The sequence below is a fragment of the Coregonus lavaretus genome, assembly GCF_964263955.1.
Source record: "Coregonus lavaretus genome assembly, chromosome: 9".
Classification (NCBI taxonomy): Eukaryota; Metazoa; Chordata; class Actinopteri; order Salmoniformes; family Salmonidae; genus Coregonus; species Coregonus lavaretus.
Genome location: NC_139996.1, coordinates 23,200,682 through 23,224,763, shown reverse-complemented (window position 1 = coordinate 23,224,763; position 24,082 = coordinate 23,200,682). Strand labels below are relative to the sequence as shown.

General features: G+C 44.3%; 1 pseudogene across 1 annotated transcript in view; it reads right to left on the bottom strand.

The window, feature by feature from the left end:
• LOC311135294 (pyruvate dehydrogenase protein X component, mitochondrial-like) overlaps window positions 1-24,082 on the bottom strand; it is a 94,329-nt pseudogene that overhangs the window by 9,897 nt on the left and 60,350 nt on the right. The window contains exons 6-8 of the transcript XR_014615405.1: window positions 12,940-13,151; window positions 9,857-10,004; window positions 2,927-2,985 (exon numbers count right to left, since the gene is read on the bottom strand). The product of XR_014615405.1 is annotated as a pyruvate dehydrogenase protein X component, mitochondrial-like (transcript). The remainder of the gene's footprint in view (window positions 1-2,926; window positions 2,986-9,856; window positions 10,005-12,939; window positions 13,152-24,082) is intronic.

The following is a 24,082-nucleotide window of genomic DNA, read 5'->3' as shown; positions in this document are numbered from 1 at the left end:
TACGGCCGATACCTGGGTGACCAGAGGAGGGTGACGTGTGTGCCCAGAAGATCAGACTATCACGGATAAGAGCAGGCACGTACCGCAGCCCAGCTGGACACTGCAGTGGAGATGGATCTGTGCGTAATGCCTGCTCTAAATCCGCGTCCATCACCCATACTATCGGCACCACAATGCAGGAGGCCGTGAGTATGGGGGTGTTGTCTCTGGGCCTCTCCTCTGTGTCATACAGCCGGGACAGTGCGTCTGCCTTCACGTTCTTCGTACCCGGAATGTATGACAATGTAAAATCAAACCTGGTGAAGAATAGGGCCCACCTGGCCTGGCGAGGATTCAGCCTCCTCGCTGCCCGGATGTACTCCAGGTTACGGTGGTCCGTCCAGATGAGGAAAGGGTGTTTCGCCACTTCGAACCAATGCCTCCACACGGTCAAGGCTCGGACAACAGCCAACAGCTCCTGATCACCAACGTCGTAGTTCTGCTCCGTCGGGCTGAGCTTCTTAGAGAAGGCAGCACAGGGGCGGAGCTTGGGTGGCGTGCCCGAGCGTTGGGACAGGACAGCGCCTATCCCTACCTCGGACGCATCCACCTCCACTACGAACGGTAGTGATGGATCGGGGTGGGCCAGTACCGGCGCTGAGGTGAACAGACCCCGCAGTCTCCTGAAGGCCAGGTCACCCTCAGCAGACCAGCGGAGCCGGGATGGCCCACCCTTCAACAGGGATGTAATGGGAGCTGCCACCTTGCCAAAGCCCTGGATAAACCTCCGATAGTAGTTGGCAAAGCCAAGGAAGCGCTGCACCTCCTTAACCGTGGTTGGAGTCGGCCAATTACGCACGGCTGAAATGCGATCTCCCTCCATCTCCACACCTGAGGAGGAAATGCGGTATCCAAGGAAGGAGACGGACTGCTGGAAAAACATACACTTCTCTGCCTTAGCATAAAGGTCATTTTCCAACAGTCGGGCCAGCACCTTGCGAACCAGGGACACATGCTCGGCGCGCGTAGCGGAATACACCAGGATGTCATCAATGTAGACCACTAGACAGCGATCAAGCATGTCCCGAAACACCTCGTTCACAAGGACAAGGGGGCAGAGGGAACACTTATACACTGACTAATTACGGGAATAGAACCAGGTGTGTGTGATTGACAAGACAACTGTGATGATGATTGGGGCGGCAGTGGTTAGTACTCCGGTGACGACGAACGCCGAAGCCTGCCCAAACAAGGAGGGGAGGCAGCCTCGGCCGAAGTCGTGACAAGACCACTGCAAAATTATCAGTTTCTCTGGTTTTACTATTTATAGGTATGTGTTTGGGTAAAAATAACATTTTTGTTTTATTCTATAATCTACTGACAACATTTCTCCCAAATTCCAAATAAAAATATTGTCATTTAGAGCATTTATTTGCAGAAAATGACAACTGGTCAAAATAACAAAAAAGTTGCTGTGTTGTCAGACCTCGAATAATGCAAATGCATTTTTAAACAACACAATACTAATGTTTTAACTTAGGAACAGTTCAGAAATCAATATGTGGTGGAATAACCCTGATTTTCAATCACAGCTTTCATGCGTCTTGGCATGCTCTCCACCAGTCTTTCACATTGATGTTGGGTGACTTATGCCACTCAGCCACACAGTCAAGCAGCTCGGCTTTGTTTGATGGCTTGTGACCATCCATCTTCCTCTTGATCACATTCCAGAAGTGTTCAATGGTGTTCAGGTCTGGAGATTGGGCTGGCCATGACAGGGTCTTGATCTGGTGGTCCTCCATCCACACCTTGATTGACCTGGCTGTGTGGCATGGCGCATTGTCCTGCTGGAAAAACCAATCCTCAGAGTTGGGGAACAATGTCAGAGCAAAAGGAAGCAAGTTTTCTTCCAGGACAACCTTGTACGTGGCTTGATTCATACGTCCTTCACAAAGACAAATCTGCCCGATTCCAGCCTTGCTGAAGCACCCCCAGATCATCACCGATCCTCCACCAAATTTCACAGTGGGTGCGAGACACTGTGGCTTGTAGGCCTCTCCAGGTCTCCGTCTAACCATTAGACGACCAGGTATTGGGCAAAGCTCAAAATTGGACTCATCAGAGAAGATGACCTTACTCCAGTCCTCTACGGTCCAATCCTTATGGTCTTTTGCAAACCTCAGCCTGGCTCTTCTTTGCTTATCATTGATGAAGGGCTCTTTTTCTAGCTTTGCACGACTTCAGCCCTGCCCCTAGGAGCCTGTTTCAAACCATCCTCGCCGTGCACTTCACCCCAGCTGCCGTTTGCCATTCTTTTTTGTAGGTCACTTGATGTCATCCTACAGTTGTTGAGTGACATTCGAATGAGTTGGCGGTCATCCCGGTCAGTAGAGTGTCGTTTTCGCCCTCTGCCGATCTGTAGCTTTGTTGTCCCCAATGTCTGCTGCTTGACCTTGTTCTTATGAACCGCCGTCTTTGAAATTTTAAGGATGGAAGCAACCTGACGCTCACTGTATCCCTCTGCCAGTAAAGCCAGAATTGAACCCTTCTTTTCCTCACTCAAAACATTCCTTTTCAACTCTTTTGGCATGGTCAATAGTTCTTTTTGATTAATATTACTTTTGAGGTAATATTAGCACTGTTTTTGCCATCCAGCTGGTCCTATTGCAAGAGGATAGTGATGACCACAGTAGTGGTTTTTATACTTTTCCTCATTAAATAAGATTTGGTTCATGTGATCACCTAATCAGTACCTAATTCAGTAGAATGAGGTGTGTCTGTGTTGGAATTCAACAGACACTGGAATGGAATGGCTGTCATACATGTAGAGATGCTGATTTAAGAACAATTTGCTGTGGTCTCTTAATTTTTTCCAGAGCTGTATATCAAACATATCGTTTTTTGAAAATGAACATTGCTAGAAACTGGCAGGGTAGGCAATATTTCCTCTGAATGTAGCAGCAGCTGCCTTGATGATGAAATCATTGACAGACACTTTGATCTCCGCTGGAAAGAAAGGAGACAACACTTGACAAACACTACAGATCTATCATTCAAGTGCTGTTAGTCAGGCAATTTTGAGAGATTCTCTGGTACTTTTGCATACTTTTTAGCCTGTAGTTCTGAAAGTAGCACTCAAGCCAAAAGTGGTCCCTGAAAATTGCGTACTATGTCACATATGTGTAGATATGTGCACCACGTCATTGCTCTCTCTCTGCTGTGTCCACTGCGACCTCATTGGATAACACTGGACAGGCCTCTTGCTAGCCGTCACTCAAATGTGAGGGGCTGAAGCTCATTGGCTAGAACTCAAATTGCTAGGGAGCTGGCCCACGAGGGGAGAAATGTAGGAAAAATGACACAGCACCGCTTCAAGAATACAGTTGCTTTCAAACTTGGGATTTCATGGCTAATTGAGGTAAGACAGTAATTCTGCTCATATATTATGCATGTATGAACTACACATTGATACATCCAGCCCAAAGCAGGAGGTTTAAAAAAAATACTTTCTTATTCGCCAAAGCACCAGAGCAAAGTATCTCCATACCAACTGCTCCAAAGAGCATGGCAGATGACATCTGGTATGCAAGCTATAGGATGACGTACATTGTGAGAGAATCAGACATGCTAATTATGTGTGTTTAGAACCAAGAGAGGCCTTATACTGTTACTGTTGTTACTAGTGGAGTTTATTTTCCATTCTTCTCTCCTCCAGTTGAAGGGCAGTGTTATCAAACAGGGCAGGGGGGACTGGGTGAGGGGCAACTGGGTGGTAGAGAAAAGGTCAGGTTCTATATGACCAAATACCCTCCACTCCCCCACCCAGTACAATATAAACTCAACCACCAACCCACCCATACACTTTCTCTCACAACAATGTCCAGTTTAACAAACCAACACTTACTTTACTTTTTTTTTGGTCCCTATATTTGTAGTGTGGTTTTCATATAAGCCCTTTTGGGCTTCCAACCTCACTTGCACACCATGTTTACCAGTTTTTTATCTGTACTGTTTTGTCTATCACTTATTTTCTTTGGTGCGAATAAATAAAACCTAAAAAAACTAAAACCACTCCTTTAGAGAACACCCACAACTTTCTATTACTGTTCTAATAAAAATAAGCTTTCTCCTTCAACTTCCCTGACCTTCTGTCCTGCCTCTCCCGTCTCTCTAATTCTCTCGGTCCTCCATCTATCCTCCTTCTCTTTCTTTATCTCCTCTATACCTCTCCCTCTCTCTGCTCTCTCCATACAGTGCCCATGGTGTGGTGGCAGTGCCTGGCATGGCGTTAACACTGGGCTGTATAGGAGTGCCTATTAGCACAAAACGGTTATGAATGCTCTTAGTGGGATGACTAACGAGCTAACCGTGAAATCACTGTGCTTCTGAACAAAGAGAGCCAGGGAAAACAACCGGACGGAAAGAGAATCCCTCAACACACACACACAACCCTGCTGCTAATAGGACTGGAATGGCCAGTCTCTCTGTCTGTTTATTCTGCAGCACAGACACACAGGGCTGAAACAGGGCTGAAGAGCAGTATGTATGTTGATCAAATCAGGCTAAATCATATGTTAATTCTTTCATCCCAGGAAACGGAAATGTATTAAATTCAATGTCATCTTGAAGAGAATATAAATACAGTGGGGTTTAACTGTCAGGTTTATATTTAATGAGGAGACTTTGCATTGTGTTCATCTCTCATAGGGAATAATGAGCAGAACCAGGAGTTTCACCTGACCATGTAAACTGAGAAGTAACAACTTGGGACCTCACGTCACCCCTTCACATCTCCAGGGGTTTCTGGTTTCTGGACTGGCTCTGGTCCAAGTTTAAAAAACACCCTTGGGTGGTTGTTATGACATTCTTATGATGTTCCCACTCTCTCTTGTCTTGGAGAGTACATGTACCACCCTTCACTGAGAATAGCCATTCAGCAGAAGTAACATGGAACACATGTTGTGCAAAATGCTTTGGCTAATTTCATTGGTGGAGAGATGGGATGAGAGGTGAGACTGTGAGAGGAGCACAGGCAGGACAGAATGGGTTAGACACTGCCAGGCCTGCCTAATCACTTCACATCAGATCACAACACAACAAAAACCACCCCTCCTCTCTCCATATCTTATTCAGTTTCTCCATCTCCCTCCCCATGTTCTTCTCCCGTTCTCCCGTTCTGTACTGTGTTATATACAGTGCATTCGGAACGAATTCATACCCCTTGACTTTTTCCTCATTTTGTTACATTACAGCCTTATTTCAAAAATTGATGAAATTGATTTCCCCCCCTCATCAATCTAATCTACACACAATACCACATAATGACAAAGCAAAAACATTTTTTTAGAAAATTTGGCAAATGTATAAAAGAAAACAGAAATATCACATTTACATACGTATCCCAAACCTTTACTCAGTAATTTGTTGAAGCACCTTTGGCAGCGATTACAGCCTCGAGTCTTCTTGGGTATGACGCAACTAGCTTGGCACACCTGCATTTGGGGAGTTTCTCCCACTCTTCTATGCAGAACCTCTCAAGCTACAGTGAGGGAAAAAAGTATTTGATCCCCTGCTGATTTTGTACGTTTGCCCAATGACAAAGAAATGATCAGTCTATAATCTTAATGGTAGGTTTATTTGAACAGTGAGAGACAGAATAACAACAAAAATGTCCAGAAGAATGCATGTCAAAATTTTTATTAATTGATTTGCATTTTAATGAGGGAAATAAGTATTTGATCCCCTCTCAATCAGAAAGGTTTCTGGCTCCCAGGTGTCTTTTATACAGGTAACGAGCTGAGATTAGGAGCACACTCTTAAAGGGAGTGCTCCTAATCTCAGTTTGTTACCTGTATAAAAGGCACCTGTCCACAGAAGCAATCAATCAATCAGATTCCAAACTCTCCACCATGGCCAAGACCAAAGAGCTCCGCAAGGATGTCAGGGACAAGATTGTAGACCTACACAAGGCTGGAATGGGCTACAAGACCATCGCCAAGCAGCTTGGTGAGAAGGTGACAACAGTTGGTGCGATTATTCGCAAATGGAAGAAACAAAAGAACTGTCAATCTCCCTCGGCCTGGGGCTCCATGCAAGATCTCACCTCGTGGATTTGCAATGATCATGAGAACGGTGAGGAATCAGCCCAGAACTACACAGGAGGATCTTGTCAATGATCTCAAGGCAGCTGGGACCATAGTCACCAAGAAAACAATTGGTAACACACTATGCTGTGAAGGACTGAAATCCTGCAGCGCCTGTAAGGTCACCCCTGCTCAAGGAAGCACATATACAGGCCCGTCTGAAGTTTGCCAATGAACATCTGAATGATTCAGAGGAGAACTGGGTGAAAGTGTTGTGGTCAGATGAGACCAAAATCGAGCTCTTTGGCATCAACTCGCCGTGTTTGGAGGAGGAGGAATGCTGCCTATGACCCCAAGAACACCATCCCCACCGTCAAACATGGAGGTGGAAACATTATGCTTTGGGTGTGTTTTTCTGCTAAGGGGACAGGACAACTTCACCGCATCAAAGGGATGATGGACGGGACCATGTACTGTCAAATCTTGGGTCGTGGATGGGTATTCCAGCATGACAATGACCCAAAACACACGGCCAAAGCAACAAAGGAGTGGCTCAAGAAGAAGCACATTAAGGTCCTGGAGTGGCCTAGCCAGTCTCCAGACCTTAATCCCATAGAAAATCTGTGGAAGGAGCTGAAGGTTCGAGTTGCCAAACGTCAGCCTCAAAACCTTAATGACTTGGAGAAGATCTGCAAAGAGGAGTGGGACAAAATCCCTCCTGAGATGTGTGCAAACCTGGTGGCCAACTACAAGAAATGTCTGACCTCTGTGATTGCCAACAAGGGTTTTGCCACCAAGTACTAAGTCATGTTTTGCAGAGGTGTCAAATACTTATTTCCCTCATTAAAATGCAAATCAATTCATAACATTTTTGACATGCGTTTTCCTGGATTTTTTTGTTGTTATTCTGTCTCTCACTGTTCAAATAAACCTACCATTACAATTATAGACTGATCATGTCTTTGTCAGTGGGCAAACATACAAAATCAATAGGGGATCAAATACTTTTTTTCCCTCACTGTATGTCAGGTTGGATGGGGAGCGTCGCTGCACAGCTATTTTCAGGTCTCTCCAGAGATGTTAGATCGAGTTCAAGTCCGGGCTCTGGCTGGGCCACTCAAGGACATTCAGATACTTGTCCCGAAGCCACTCCTGCGTTGTCTTGGCTGTGTGCTTAGGGTCGTTGTCCTGTTGGAAGGTGAACATTCACCCCAATCTGAGGCACTGAGTGCTCTGGAGCAGGTTTTATCAAGGATGTCTCTGTACTTTGCTCTGTTCATCTTTCCCTCCATCCTGACTAGTCTCCCAGTCCCTGCCGCTGAAAAACATCCCCACAGCATGATGCTGCCACCACCATGCTTCACCGTAGGGATGGTGACAGGTTTCCTCCAGACGTGATGCTTGGCATTCAGGCCAAAGAGTTCAATCTTGGTTTCATCAGATCAGATAATCTTGTTTTTCATGGTCTGAGAGTCCTTTAGGTGCCTTTTTGGCAAACTCCAAGCGGGTTGTCATGTGCTTCCGTCTGGCCACTCTACCGTAAAGGCCTGATTGCTGGAGTGCTGCAGAGATGGTTGTCCTTCTGGAAGGTTCTTCCATCTCCACAGAGGAACTCTGGAGCTCTGTCAGAGTGCCCATCGGGTTCTTGGTCACCTCCCTGACCAAGACCCTTCTACCCTGATTGCTCAGTTTTGACCTCATGGCTCTGACATGCACTGTCAACTGTGGGACGATATATAGATAGGTGTGTGCCTTTCCAAAAATCAATTTTAGAATAAGGTTGTAATGTAACAAAATGTGGAAAAAGGGAAGGGGTCTGAATACTTTCCACATGAATTGTACATTGCGATATGCTGTACTACTATGAGCTAAATCCCACCCAGGTCTTATACAGTGCTCATATACAGTGGGGAGAACAAGTATTTGATACACTGCCGATTTTGCAGGTTTTCCTACTTACAAAGCATGTAGAGGTCTGTAATTTTTATCATAGGTACACTTCAACTGTGAGAGACGGAATCTAAAACAAAAATCCAGAAAATCACATTGTATGATTTTTAAGTAATTAATTTGCATTTTATTGCATGACATAAGTATTTGATCACCTACCAACCAGTAAGAATTCCGGCTCTCACAGACCTGTTAGTTTTTCTTTAAGAAGCCCTCCTGTTCTCCACTCATTACCTGTATTAACTGCACCTGTTTGAACTCGTTACCTGTATAAAAGAAACCTGTCCACACACTCAATCAAACAGACTCCAACCTCTCCACAATGGCCAAGACCAGAGAGCTGTGTAAGGACATCAGAGATACAATTGTAGACCTGCACAAGGCTGGGATGGGCTACAGGACAATAGGCAAGCAGCTTGGTGAGAAGGCAACAACTGTTGGCGCAATTATTAGAAAATGGAAGAAGTTCAAGATGACGGTCAATCACCCTCGGTCTGGGGCTCCATGCAAGATCTCACCTCGTGGGGCATCAATGATCATGAGGAAGGTGAGGGATCAGCCCAGAACTACATGGCAGGACCTGGTCAATGACCTGAAGAGAGCTGGGACCACAGTCTCAAAGAAAACCATTAGTAACACACTACGCCATCATGGATTTAAATACTGCAGCGCACGCAAGGTCCCCCTCCTCAAGCCAGCGCATGTCCAGGCCCGTCTGAAGTTTGCCAATGACCATCTGGATGATCCAGAGGAGGAATGGGAGAAAGTCATGTGGTCTGATGAGACAAAAATAGAGCTTTTTGGTCTAAACTCCACTCGCCGTGTTTGGAGGAAGAAGAAGGATGAGTACAACCCCAAGAACACCATCCCAACCGTGAAGCATGGAGGTGGAAACATCATTCTTTGGGGATGCTTTTCTGCAAAGGGGACAGGATGACTGCACCGTATTGAGGGGAGGATGAATGTGGCCATGTATCGCGAGATCTTGGCCAACAACCTCCTTCCCTCAGTAAGAGCATTGAAGATGGGTCGTGGCTGGGTCTTCCAGCATGACAACGACCCGAAACACACAGCCAGGGCAACTAAGGAGTGGCTCCGTAAGAAGCATCTCAAGGTCCTGGAGTGGCCTAGCCAGTCTCCAGACCTGAACCCAATAGAAAATCTTTGGAGGGAGCTGAAAGTCCGTATTGCCCAGCAACAGCCCCGAAACCTGAAGGATCTGGAGAAGGTCTGTATGGAGGAGTGGGCCAAAATCCCTGCTGCAGTGTGTGCAAACCTGGTCAAGACCTACAGGAAACGTATGATCTCTGTAATTGCAAACAAAGGTTTCTGTACCAAATATTAAGTTCTGCTTTTCTGATGTATCAAATACTTATGTCATGCAATAAAATGCAAATAAATTACTTAAAAATCATACAATGTGATTTTCTGGATTTTTGTTTTAGATTCCGTCTCTCACAGTTGAAGTGTACCTATGATAAAAATTACAGACCTCTACATGCTTTGTAAGTAGGAAAACCTGCAAAATCGGCAGTGTATCAAATACTTGTTCTCCCCACTGTACCTATGAGTGTTCAGCTGGGTTGTATCGTGTAGTGCTACTACGTACTTGAACACAGCCAGCCTTCATCTTTAGCCAGCTTTGTGTTGTGCTGTGCCCTGTTATGTTGTGTTGTGTTCTGATGTGTTGTGTTGTGTTATGTAGTGTTCTGATGTGTTGTGTTGTGTTATGTAGTGTTCTGATGTGTTCTGTTATGTAGTGTTCTGATGTGTTGTGTTGTGTTCTGTTATGTAGTGTTCTGATGTGTTGTGTTCTGTTATGTTGTGTTGTGCTGTGGCCTCACCTTTGGCCATCTACTTGCGGAGCTGCATGACGGCGCCCAGGTCACAGTCAACGGTGGCGTAGGCATGGGGGATGGTGGTCTTGGACTGTGTTAGCCTCTGGGCAATGACACGCCACACATTGGAGGCCATGATCTCTGTGAATGTGCCCTAGGAAAAGAGAGGAGAGGAGAAAAGAGAAGACTGTCACTCGGTCACTGTGAAGATTTATGTTTCTGGATGACTTTATGACTCAGCTTCCATCAATGACTCCATTCTGGACAAATTAACTTTCACCTGAAATGTATCCCCCCCTGTAACCTATTACAGGTTACAGACACTCATCTGAAGTTAGAGATTTCCCTCTGAAGCTATAGGACTCTCGATGCTATTGAAAAGCTTGTTACAAAAGATGGATTGATTGATTGTGATCGATGTTGTTGAACAAAAAATAGGACCAACTCAGAGGTGGTCATTTATTGCGACCAGTCGATGTAATGTCTTGGAAATACAATTAGCATGAAACATATTGACATGCAAGGTTCTTTACTAGATACTAAAAACCCAATAAACTCCAATATGGCAAACAAGACAAGGAGGAATCCTGTGCCATTTTTGTAAACATTACTGAAATAACCATTGTGACTAAATCCAGCATGTAATTTCCTAATTTCCTGTGTAAATCTTTCCTGCTGTAACCCCTTCTGCAGTAATGCTACATTTAGTACTCAGCAAAGTCATAAAAATAAACAGGATCTTTCCATCCCCATTACAGTGAGAAAGAGGCAGGGATGGAAAGCAGGCTGGGCGCCTGACCATGGCCAACCCCAACCAGTCTGGGTCGTCTTTATGAGGCTGCTGCTTGGAGTGTTTGGACAGGCCTGGCTCTTAGCTTGGCCAGGGTCTGGGCTCTGAGTACAGGAGGAGCCTTCTATCCACCTCACAATACAGAATTGTCCAATAAACACTAGCCTACTCTAAACAAAGGCATTCAATCAGGCTTAACAAAACAAAGCTATCAAATAAAAGTACAAATATGTTCAATAACAAAACTAAAGCAAAAGTCGAGGTGCCGTTATTCGGCAGTTATAGACTGACAGGCCAGAGAAACCTATGTGTATGTGAGTCATCATACCACAGTATCCTATTCCCTCACATCATCAGATTATTGAAAACAAATTCCCCCATCACCTTACAACTTAGAAATATGTTAAAGTGTTATCTTATCACTGGAGGTGGGCTTATTCTGACTTATCAAGAGACCCAGGAGCCTCCCTCCCGCCTCCTCACCCGCCGTCTGTCAAAGGAAACCGAGGTGATACTGATGTCTCATTTGGAGTCCCAGCAGTCACTGAGCTGCAAGGGCATTTTCATAGAGAGAGCGAGATAAACCTGAGGAAACCAAAGCCGATCGTCTCTCTATCCGTCTCCTCTATGTTTTTAACAGGCATGTTGAGACAGTGCCTGTGTTGGAGGTTACTGGTGCTCTCGTCTACATACGGTTACTCCCTCGCTAAGCCGGGAGGGAGGGATGGCTATCAACACCAATGTTATGCACGGCTTACAGACGTCATACACATATCAAACCAAAGGGCTTCATCAATCAACCAGTCAATCAATAAATACATTTTTACATGGTGTCCTGTTAACACTGTGACCTTGGTGCCAGAACATAGAAAATGCTGTCAACAGCACGCATTCCAAAATACAGTGAGGTTAGAGGAGTTGGTCAGGACACTGTCAGAGGTCCATGTCTTCAGCTCTCTACACTGTCTCCACTGACCAGATGATTAGGTCTGGATACCCCCTGCACAGCCCCAAGCCCTAGGTCTCTGTCTGTCGGTCTATCTGATGGCTAGGTCTCTCTGTGCGTGAGGAGTAAGGCGATAGGCCTTCATGCTCACTTTGCATTGGAGCATGGGGGCTGTGAGTAAACTCTCCATTGTGCAAACAACGATAAGGATCTGTTTCATAGCAAACCTATCACAACACATATGGCTTAGGGGGACTCAGGGGGACTATTAAGACACTGCTAATATCTTCTAAGACCAATTATTTATAAACTCTGGAGCAGAATGGCACTACAGTGTTTGTTTGTATCTGAAGTCTAGTTGTTTGTGTTTGGTTAATTACCTAGTATTTCTTCCAAACCCAGCTGGAATACAAAATAACTGTGTCCACTCACCAATCTCACTGACCGGCACTAAAATGCTTATTACTACCAGTACATGGGAAGAGGTGCCAAAACAGGAATAAACAGGAGGAAATTAAGGACATGAAAGCCACAAATCACGGCATTTAAATACCGATAGGCACAGTGGAAAATATTTGAACTTTCTGAATGAGGGACTTATCAATCTGCTGTTCCTCCCCCACAGGACATTATACAAATGTTACATAAGGCTAGAACGAGGCTCCAACACTTACAGACAAATTAGTAATGTGAAGTCAGGAGTCAATCAATCAACGTGAACCTTCTATGTGAATCTGTGACAACGTGGCCTCAATTCAACCAATCATAGATTTACATTTACATTTTAGTCATTTAGCAGACGCTCTTATCCAGAGCGACTTACATCAGCAATTAGGGTTAAATGCCTTGCTTAAGGGCACATCGACAGATTTTTCACCTAGTCGGCTCGGGGTTTAGAACCAGCGACCTTTCGGTTACTGGCACAACGCTCTTACCCACTAAGCTACCTGCCGCCCCATAGATCTTGATAAATTGTGGGTAATGCCCATCATCTTCAGTGAATTGCAGCACTGAGAGAAGGCAAGGTAGAGTGTGTGTGTGTGTATAGGGTAGGGAGGGTAGGAGCCCATAGTGAGTCATACTAACCTTGAGGTGGTCCCTGTCTCCCTTTATCTCCTCGCAAACCAGTGAGCCTTGAAGAGTCAAACCCACTCGTCTCTAACCCTGGCCCTGACATGCTCTTCCAACATCATGATGTTTTCCACTGTGTTGAGGTGCACGGCAGTCATGCACTTTCTTAGAGGACTTTTGCCCATCCAAAATCAAGCCCTAGGCCCATGAGCACTTTGTGTAGATCTCAATTTGGAAATGTGAGTGTTTAGTGCTAGGGCAGTTTGCTGTGTTTGTACTTACCGGTGCTCCAGGCTTGCCAGGTATGGATTGAGGTGGGTACATGGGCCTGCTGCCTGGGGGGAGCGGGGCAGCTGCTACGGTGGCCACTGGACTGGGGACAACCGTTGCTGGGGCTACCGTAACTGGAGCTGCCTTGGAATCAGGGAACCTTTTCAGGAGATTCAGAGCATCTCTGTAAAGGAAAAGAATGGCACAAGGTTGTTGAGAATAGACTTAACAAACGAGGCAAAAGGGAAAAAAGACACACATTCACCACCACATGTACCTATTACACAGATCAATACAAAGCAAGTATAATTTGAACAAGACCAAAGTAATGTAGGCTATGAGTACAGTGTGACTCAGGGAGGGTGGATCTGAGAACAGGGCTTTGAAAAGACGGAACGCTGGGCCACTCCTCTGAAACCCTGACAGTCCCAACATCCATATGCGCAAACAAACTCATAATGGAAATAAAAACTGCCCTCACTATGCTCTCACACACCTGTATGCAGTATGACAGTAGATACAGAAACACCAGTGTGTAGCTAGGTAGCTAGGCACTAAGCAGCCATTTAACTGTGTTGTGTTATTGAATGTCTAAGGAAAGCATACATGATGTACTTTCAATCCCAGCGTAAACATCCTGGCCTTCCCTGAGTGACTGGGCCTATTGATATGGACCGTGCTTGGCTTTGGGGGAGAAAAACACTAATCTCTAAATGTATCTCAACCGGAGTCAAGAGCAAGAGCGGTAACTCTCGGTTATTAAATACTCCTAGGACCAGCACAGGGACGGACGTGAGAAGAGAAGCGCTCACCAATCATAAACAAAAACCTCCCCACAATGGGAGGCCAGGATCGGTGGTGTCAGATGCATTCACTCTCTCATCGGACAAACAGAGCATGCATATCACATGTGTACACTGGGCAGGCTGAACAAGTCAGGAGATGCAGGTAAATAAAAGGCCAACAAAACAAATGAGCAACGAATGACGTCAACTACACCCACATATCGCTCTCCAAATTATTATCTTCATCAATCCAATGACCAATCACAACCGCTGAGGGAAAACAAAACAAAACCTGACTCTGATTATCATTAGTTTCATCAAGAGTTCCTGAAGCATAATTAATGTGATTTGTCAGAAAGGCACCTGGCATGGAGGTTCAAAGTCGGCAGCCATCTTTGATGTGGGCTGAATTATCTGCTTATCAAACAGATGGGAGCAGTAAATTGCCTCAAGGTAAACGCCTCGCCCTCTCTCTAGCCCAGAGCATAGGCTGATATGAGGATCAGAACTTTCCCCAAGACAGAAATATTAATAACTGCTTTATCGTTAGTGATGATAGCTAGGACACATTGCTGTACATTGCTTCCGCTTCACACTGAATACACTTTTCCCACAGCTTACTTGATTGGCAGCTGCAATCTACAGTAAGTGTTAATACATTGCTGTATGTGTTAAAATCAATTAAGGGAACTAGTAAGTGGCTAACGGTTGATAAAAGGGTCATTCGGCTGAAAATGTGATTGACACACAAAATCTTACATGGCATGGTCTCCCCAGTATCTGAATGGCTATTTTACTTTAGTTAGGGATTCTCATTTGTTTGCCATGAGAGGCAGTGCCACGGACTTTGTGCCATGTCGTTTTAAGAGTTGTACTGGTCAGAATATGTTTTTTAAAATCCAGAATATCACATTGTATGATTTTTAAGTAATTAATTTGCATTTTATTGCATGACACAAGTATTTGATCACCTACCAACCAGTAAGAAGGATCTGGAGAAGGTCTGTATGGAGGAGTGGGCCAAAATCCCTGCTGCAGTGTGTGCAAACCTGGTCAAGACCTACAGGAAACTTATGATCTCTGTAATTGCAAACAAAGGTTTTTGTACCAAATATTAAGTTCTGCTTTTCTGACATATCAAATACTTATGTCATGCAATAAAATGCAAATTAATTACTTAAAGATCATACAATGTGATTTTCTGGATTTTTGTTGAAGTGTACCTATGATAAAAATTACAGACCTCTACATGCTTTGTAAGTAGGAAAACCTGCAAAATCGGCAGTGTATCAAATACTTGTTCTCCCCACTGTATATATACATACACACACTCTACCGTTCAAAAGTTTGGGATCACTTAGAAATGTCCATGTTTTCGAAAGAAAAGCAATTGTTTTGTCCAATAAAATAACATCAAATTGATCAGCAATACAGTGTAGACATTGTTAATGTTGTAAATGGATATTGTAGCTGGAACCTGAAGATTTTTTATGGAATATCTACATAGGCCCATTATCAGCAACCATCAGTCCTGTGTTCCAATGGCACGTTGTGTTTGCTAATCCAAGTTTATCATTTTAAAAAGGCTAATTGATCACTAGAAAACCCTTTTGCAATTATGTTAGCACAGCTGAAAGAAGCAATGATCATTAGAAAACCCTTTTGCAATTATCTTAGCACAGCTGAAAGAAGCAACAAAACGGGCCTTCTTGAGGCTAGTTGAGTATCTGGAGCATCAGCAATTGTGGGTTCGATTACAGGCTCAAAATGGCCAGAAACAAATAACTTTCTTCTGAAACTTGTCAGTCTATTCTTGTTCTGAGAAATGAAGACTATTCCATGCGAGAAATTGCCAAGAAACTGAAGATCTCATATAACGCTCTGTACTACTCCCTTCACAGAACAGCGCAAACTGGCTCTAATCAGAATAGAAAGAGGAGTGGGAGACCCCGTGCACAACTGAGCAAGAGGACAAATACATTAGAGTGTCTAGAAACAGGCGCCTCACAGGTCCTCAACTGGCAGCTTCATTAAATAGTACCCGCAAAACACCAGTCTCAACGTCAACAGTGAAGAGGCGACTCCGGGATGCTGACCTTCTAGGCAGAGTTGCAAAGAAAAAACCAATAAAAAGAAAAGATTAAGATGTGCAGTCTGAGATATGGCTTTTTCTTCATATTATGGCAAGAACAACAAATAAGCAAAGAGAAATGACAGTCCATCATTACTTTAAGAAATGAAGGTCAGTCAATACGGAAAATCTCAAGAACTTTGAAAGTTTCTTCAAGTGCAGTCGCAAAAACCATCAAGTGCTATGATGAAACTGGCTCTCATGAGGACCGCCACAGGAAAGGAAGACCCAGAGTTACCTCTGCTGCAGAGAATAAGTTCATTAGAGTTAACTGCACCTCAGATTCCATGCCAAATAAACGCATCACAGAGTTCAAGTAACAAACACATCTCAACATCAACTGTTCAGAGGAGACTGCGTGACTCAGGCTTTCATGGTTGAATTGCTGCAAAGAAAACAATACTAAAGGACACCAATAAGAAGAAGATACCTGCTTGGGCCAAGAAACATGAGCAATGGACATTACATTTACATTTACATTTTAGTCATTTAGCAGACGCTCTTATCCAGAGCGACTTACAGTTAGTGAATACATTTTTTTAAAATATTTTATATTTTTTTTATACTGGCCCCCCGTGGGAATCAAACCCACAACCCTGGCGTTGCAAACGCTATGCTCTATCAACTGAGCTACATCCCTGCCGGCCATTCCCTCCCCTACCCTGGACGACGCTGGGCCAATTGTGCGCCGCCCATGAGTCTCCCGGTCGCGGCCGGCTGCATTAGACACGGTGGAAATCTGTCCTTTGGTCTGATGAGTCCAAATTTGAGATTTTTGGTTCCAACCGCCGTGTCTTTGTGAGACGCAGAGTAGGTGAACAGATGATCTCCGCATATGTGGTTCCCACCGTGAAGCATGGAGGAGGGGGTGTGATGGTGCTTTGCTGGTGACACGGTCTGTGATTGATTTTGAATTCAAGGCACACTTAACCAGCATGGATACCACAGCATTCTGCAGCGATACACCATCCCATCTGGTTTGCGTTTAGTGGGACTATCATTTGTTTTTCAACAGGACAATGACCCAAAACACACCTCCAGGCTGTGTAAGGGCTATTTGACCAAGGAGAGTGATGGAGTGCTGCATCAGATGACCTGGCCTCCACAATCACCCGACCTCAACCCAATTGAGATGGTTTGGGATGATTTGGACCGCACAGTGAAGAAAAAGCAGCCAACAAGTGCTCAGCATATGTGGGAACTCCTACAAGACTGTTGGAAAAGCATTCCTCATGAAGCTGGTTGAGAGAATGCCAATAGTGTGCAAAGCTGTCATCAAGGGAAAGGGTGGCTACTTTGAAGAATCTAAAATCTAAAACATATTTTGATTTGTTTAACCCTTTTTTGGTTACTACATGATTCCATATGTGTTATTTAATAGTTTTGATGTCTTCACTATTATTCTACAATGTAGAAAATTGTAAAAATAAAGAAAAACCCTTGAATGAGTAGGTGTGTCCAAACTGTTAACTGGTACTGTATATATAAATAAAAGTATGTGGACACCCCTTCAAATGAGTGGATTTGGCTATTTCAGCCACAACCATTGCTGACAGGTGTATAAAATCGAGCACACAGCCACGCAATCTCCATAGACAAACATTGGCAGTAGAATGGCCTTACTGAAGAGCTCAGTGACTTTCAACGTGGCACTGTCATAGGATGACACCTTTCCAACAAGTCAGTTCGTCAAATTTCTGCCCTGTTAGAGCTGCCCCGGTCAACTGTAAGTGCTGTTATTGTGAAGTGGAAACGTCTAGGAGCAACAACGGCTCAGCCGCGAAGTGGTAGGCCACACAAGCTCACAGAATGGGACCACCGAGTGCTGAAGCGCGTGGTGCGTAAAAATCCTCAGTCCTCGGTTGCAACACTCACTACCGAGTTCCAAACTACATCTGGAAGCAACGTTAGCACAATAACTGTTCGTCGGGAGCTTCATGAAATGCGTTTCAATGGCAAGCAGTCGCACAAAAGCCTAAGATCACCATGCACAATGGCAAGCTTCGGCTGGAGTGGTGTAAAGCTCGCCACCATTGGACTCTGGAGCAGTGGAAACGCGTTCTCTGGAGTGATGAATCACTCTACACCATCTGGCAGTCCGATGGACGAATCTGGGTTTTGTGGATGCCAGGAGAACGCTACCTGCCCAAATGCATAGTGCCAACTGTAAAGTTTGGTGGAGGAAGAATAATGGTCTGGCACTGTTTTTCATGGATCGGGCTAGGCCCCTTAGTTCCAGTGAAGGGAAAGGCAGCTATAGCTCTAAACAGTACTTCACAGCTGAGCTGATGTTGCTCCTAGACGTTTCCACTTCACAATAACAGCACTTACAGTTGACTGGGAATGGAAGCTTGTTGTGTGCAACAGGGTGTGGCAATTGAATGCAAGCTTCCCAAAAATAAGAATCTAGCCTGTCTATCTAATGTGGCTTCAGAAAGTATTCACACCCCTTGACTTTTTCCACATTGTGTTGTCTTACAAAGTGGGATTAAACTTGATTGTCAATTATGTACACAAAATACTTTAATGTCAAAGTGGAACAAAAATTCGAACATTTGTAAAAATAATAAACAAATAAAACACTAATATATCTTCATTAGATAAGTATTCAACATCACCAATACAAGTCTCAAAGAGCCTTCCACAGCGGGATTGTGCAACATTTGCCCATTATTCTTTTCAAAATTCTTCAAGCTCAGTCAATTTGGTTGTTGATCATTGCTAGACAACCATTTTCAGGTCTTGGCATAGATTTTCAAGCAGATTTAAGTCAAAACTGTAACACGACCACTCAGGAACATTCACTGTCTGCTTGGTAACTCCAGTGTAGATTTGGCCTTGTGTTTTAGGTTATTGTCCTGCTGAAACTTGAATTCATTTCCCAGTGTCTGGTGGAAAGCAGACTGAATCAGGTTTTCCTCTAGGATTGCCTGTGCTTAGCTGTATTCATTTATTTTTATCAACAAACAAAAAAACATCCTAATCAAGCAAACCCATAACATGATGCAGCCACAACCATGCTTGAAAATATGAAGAGCCGTACTCAGCGAGATATGTTGGATTGGCCCCAAACATAACACTTTGTATTCAGGACATCAAGTCAATTTCTTTGAATTTTTTTGCTGTATTACTTTAGTGCCTTGTTGCAGGATGCATATTTCGGAATACAGTGGGGAGAACAAGTATTTGATATACTGCCGATTTTGCAGGTTTTCCTACTTACAAAGCATGTAGAGGTCTGTAATTTTTATCATAGGTACACTTCAACTGTGAGAGACAGAATCTAAAACAAAAATCCAGAAAATCACATTGTATGATTTTTAAGTAATTCATTTGCATTTTATTGCATAACATAAGTATTTAATACAGTGGGGGGAAAAATTATTTAGTCAGCCACCAATTGTGCAAGTTCTCCCACTTAAAAAGATGAGAGAGGCCTGTAATTTTCATCATAGGTACATGTCAACTATGACAGACAAATTGAGAAAAAAAAATCCAGAAAATCACATTGTAGGATTTTTAATGAATTTATTTGCAAATGATGGTGGAAAATAAGTATTTGGTCACCTACAAACAAGCAAGATTTCTGGCTCTCACAGACCTGTAACTTCTTCTTTAACAGGCTCCTCTGTCCTCCACTCGTTACCTGTATTAATGGCACCTGTTTGAACTTGTTATCAGTATAAAAGACACCTGTCCACAACCTCAAACAGTCACACTCCAAACTCCACTATGGCCAAGACCAAAGAGCTGTCAAAGGACACCAGAAACAAAATTGAAATTGTAGACCTGCACCAGGCTGGGAAGACTGAATCTGCAATAGGTAAGCAGCTTGGTTTGAAGAAATCAACTGTGGGAGCAATTATTAGGAAATGGAAGACATACAAGAACACTGATAATCTCCCTCGATCTGGAGCTCCACGCAAGATCTCACCCCGTGGGGTCAAAATGATCACAAGAATGGTGAGCAAAAATCCCAGAACCACACGGGGGGGACCTAGTGAATGACCTGCAGAGAGCTGGGACCAAAGTAACAAAGCCTACCATCAGTAACACACTACGCCGCCAGGGACTCAAATCCTGCAGTGCAAGACGTGTCCCCCTGCTTAAGCCAGTACATGTCCAGGCCCGTCTCAAGTTTGCTAGAGTGCATTTGGATGATCCAGAAGAGGATTGGGAGAATGTCATATGGTCAGATGAAACCAAAATATAACTTTTTGGTAAAAACTCAACTTGTCGTGTATGGAGGACAAAGAATGCTGAGTTGCATCCAAAGAACACCATACCTACTGTGAAGCATAGGGGTGGAAACATCATGCTTTGGGGCTGTTTTTCTGCAAAGGGACCAGGACGAAAGATCCGTGTAAAGGAAAGAATGAATGGGGCCATGTATCGTGAGATTTTGAGTGAAAACCTCCTTCCATCAGCAAGGGCATTGAAGATGAAACGTGGCTGGGTCTTTCAGCATGACAATGATCCCAAACACACCGCCCGGGCAACGAAGGAGTGGCTTCGTAAGAAGCATTTCAAGGTCCTGGAGTGGCCTAGCCAGTCTCCAGATCTCAACCCCATAGAAAATCTTTGGAGGGAGTTGAAAGTCTGTGTTGCCCAGCGACAGCCCCAAAACATCACTGCTCTAGAGGAGATCTGCATGGAGGAATGGGCCAAAATACCAGCAACAGTGTGTGAAAACCTTGTGAAGACTTACAGAAAACGTTTGACCTGTGTCATTGCCAACAAAGGGTATATAACAAAGTATTGAGAAACTTTTGTTATTGACCAAATACTTATTTTCCACCATAATTTGCAAATAAAATCACAAAAAATCCTACAATGTGATTTTCTGGAATTTTTTTCTCATTTTGTCTGTCATAGTTGACGTGTACCTATGATGAAAATTACAGGCCTCTCTCATCTTTTTAAGTGGGAGAACTTGCACAATTGGTGGCTGACTAAATACTTTTTTTCCCCATCAGAAAAGCAGAACTTAATATTTGGTACAGAAACCTTTTTTGCAATTACAGAGATCATACATTTCCTGTAGGTCTTGACCAGGTTTGCACACACTGCAGCAGGGATTTTGGCCCACTCCTCCATACAGACCTTCTCCAGATCCTTCAGGTTTCGGGGCTGTCGCTGGGCAATACAGACTTTCAGCTCTCTCCAAATATTTTCTATTGGGTTCAGGTCTGGAGACTGGCTAGGCCACTCGAGGACCTTGAGATGCTTCTTACGGAGCCACTCCTTAGTTGCCCTGGCTGTGTGTTTCAGGTCGTTGTCATGCTGGAAGACCCAGCCACGACCCATCTTCAATGCTTTTACTGAGAGAAGGAGGTTGTTGGCCAAGATCTCGCGATACATGGCCCCATCCATCTTCCCCCCAATACGGTGCAGTCGTCCTGTCCCCTTTGCAGAAAAGCATCCCTAAAGAATGATGTTTCCACCTCCATGCTTCACGGTTGGGATGGTGTTCTTGGGGTTGTACTCATCCTTCTTCTTCCTCCAAACACGGCGAGTGGCGTTTAGACCAAAAAGCTCTATGTTTGTCTCATCAGACCACATGACATTCTCCCATTCCTCCTCTGGATCATCCAGATGGTCATTGGCAAACTTCAGACGGGCCTGGACATGCGCTGGCTTGAGCAGGGGGAGCTTGCGTGCGCTGCAGGATTTTAATCCATGACGGCGTAGTGTGTTACTAATGGTTTACTTTGAGACTGTGGTCCCAGCTCTCTTCAGGTCATTGACCAGGTCCTGCCGTGTAGTTCTGGGCTGATCCCTCACCTTCCTCATGATCATTGATGCCCCACGAGGTGAGATCTTGCATGGAGCCCCAGACCGAGGGTGATTGACCGTCATCTTGAACTTCTTCCATTTTCTAATAATTGCGCCAACAGTTGTTGCCTTCTCACCAAGCTGCTTGCCTATTGTCCTGTAGCCCATCCCAGCCTTGTGCAGGTCTACAATTGTATCCCTGATGTCCTTACACAGCTCTCTGGCCATTGTGGAGAGGTTGGAGTCTGTTTGATTGAGTGTGTGGACAGGTGTCTTTTATACAGGTAACGAGTTCAAACAGGTGCAGTTAATATAGGTAATGAGTGGAGAACAGGAGGGCTTCTTAAAGAAAAACTAACAGGTCTGTGAGAGCCGGAATTCTTACTGGTTGGTAGGTGATCAAATACTTATGTCATGCAATAAAATGCAAATGAATTACTTAAAAATCATACAATGTGATTTTCTGGATTTTTGTTTAGATTCCGTCTCTCACAGTTGAAGTGTACCTATGATACAAATTACAGACATCTACATGCTTTGTAAGTAGGAAAACCTGCAAAATCGGCAGTGTATGAAATACTTGTTCTCCCCACTGTATGTGTATTCTGTACAGGCTTCCTTCTTTTCACTCTGTCAATTAGGTTAGTATTGTGGAGTACCTACAATGTTGTTGATCCATCCTCAGTTTTCTCCTATCACAGCCATTCAACTCTGCAACTGTTTTAAAGTCACCATTGGCCTCATGGAAAAATCCCTGTCTGCATTTTTTGTTGTTGACCCATCTACCAATAGGTGCCCTTCTTTGCGAGGCATTGAAAAACCTCCCTGGTCTTTGTGGTTGAATCTGTGTTTGAAATTCACTGCTCAAATGAGGGACCTTTCAGATAATTGTATGTGTGGGTCACAGAGATGAGGTAGTCATTCAAAAAGCATGTTAAACACTATTATTGCACACAGAGTGAGTCCATGCAGCTTATTATGTGACTTGTTAAGCAAATTTTTACTCCTGAACTTATTTAGGGTTGCCATAACAAAGGGGTTGAATACTTACAGTGAGGGAAAAAAGTATTTGATCCCCTGCAGCCAGAGCCCGGACTTGAACTCGATCAAAACATCTCTGGAGAGACCTGAAAATAGCTGTGCAGCGACGCTCCCCATCCAACCTGACATACAGTGAGGGAAAAAAGTATTTGATCCCCTATTGATTTTGTACGTTTGCCCACTGACAAAGACATGATCAGTCTATAATTTTAATGGTAGGTTTATTTGAACAGTGAGAGACAGAATAACAACAAAAAAATCCAGGAAAACGCATGTCAAAAATATTATTAATTGATTTGCATTTTAATGAGGGAAATAAGTATTTGACCCCTCTGCAAAACATGACTTAGTCCTTGGTGGCAAAACCCTTGTTGGCAATCACAGAGGTCAGACGTTTCTGTTTCTTGTAGTTTGCCACCAGGTTTGCACACATCTCAGGAGGGATTTTGTCCCACTCCTCTTTGCAGATCTTCTCCAAGTCATTAAGGTTTCGAGGCTGACGTTTGGCAACTCGAACCTTCAGCTCCCTCCACAGATTTTCTATGGGATTAAGGTCTGGAGACTGGCTAGGCCACTCCAGGACCTTAATGTGCTTCTTCTTGAGCCACTCCTTTGTTGCCTTGGCCGTGTGTTTTGAGTCATTGTCATGCTGGAATACCCATCCACGACCCATTTTCAATGCCCTGGCTGAGGGAAGGAGGTTCTCACCCAAGACTTGACGGTACATGGCCCCCGTCCATCGTCCCTTTGATGCGGTGAAGATGTCCTGTCCCCTTAGCAGAAAAACACCCCCAAAGCATAATGTTTCCACCGCCATGTTTGACGTTGGGGATGGTGTTCTTGGGGTAATAGGCAGCATTCCTCCTCCTCCAAACACGGCGAGTTGAGTTGATGCCAAAGAGCTCCATTTTGGTCTCATCTGACCACAACACTTTCACCCAGTTCTCCTCTGAATCATTCAGATGTTCATTGGCAAACTTCAGACGGGCCTGTATATGTGCTTTCTTGAGCAGGGGGACCTTGTGGAAGCAGCAGGATTTTAGTCATTCACGGCGTAGTATGTTACCAATTGTTTTCTTGGTGACTATGGTCCCAGCTGTCTTGAGATCATTGACAAGATCCTCCCGTGTAGTTCTGGGCTGATTCCTCACCGTTCTCATGATCATTGCAACTCCACGAGGTGAGATCTTGCATGGAGCCCCAGGCAGAGGGAGATTGACAGGTCTTTTGTGTTTCTTCCGTTTGCTAATAATCACACCAACTGTTGTCACCTTCTCACCAAGCTGCTTGGCGATGGTCTTGTAGCCCATTCCAGCCTTGTGTAGGTCTACAATCTTGTCCCTGACATCCTTGGAGAGCTCTTTGGTCTTGGCCATGGTGGAGAGTTTGGAATCTGATTGATTGATTGCTTCTGTGGACAGGT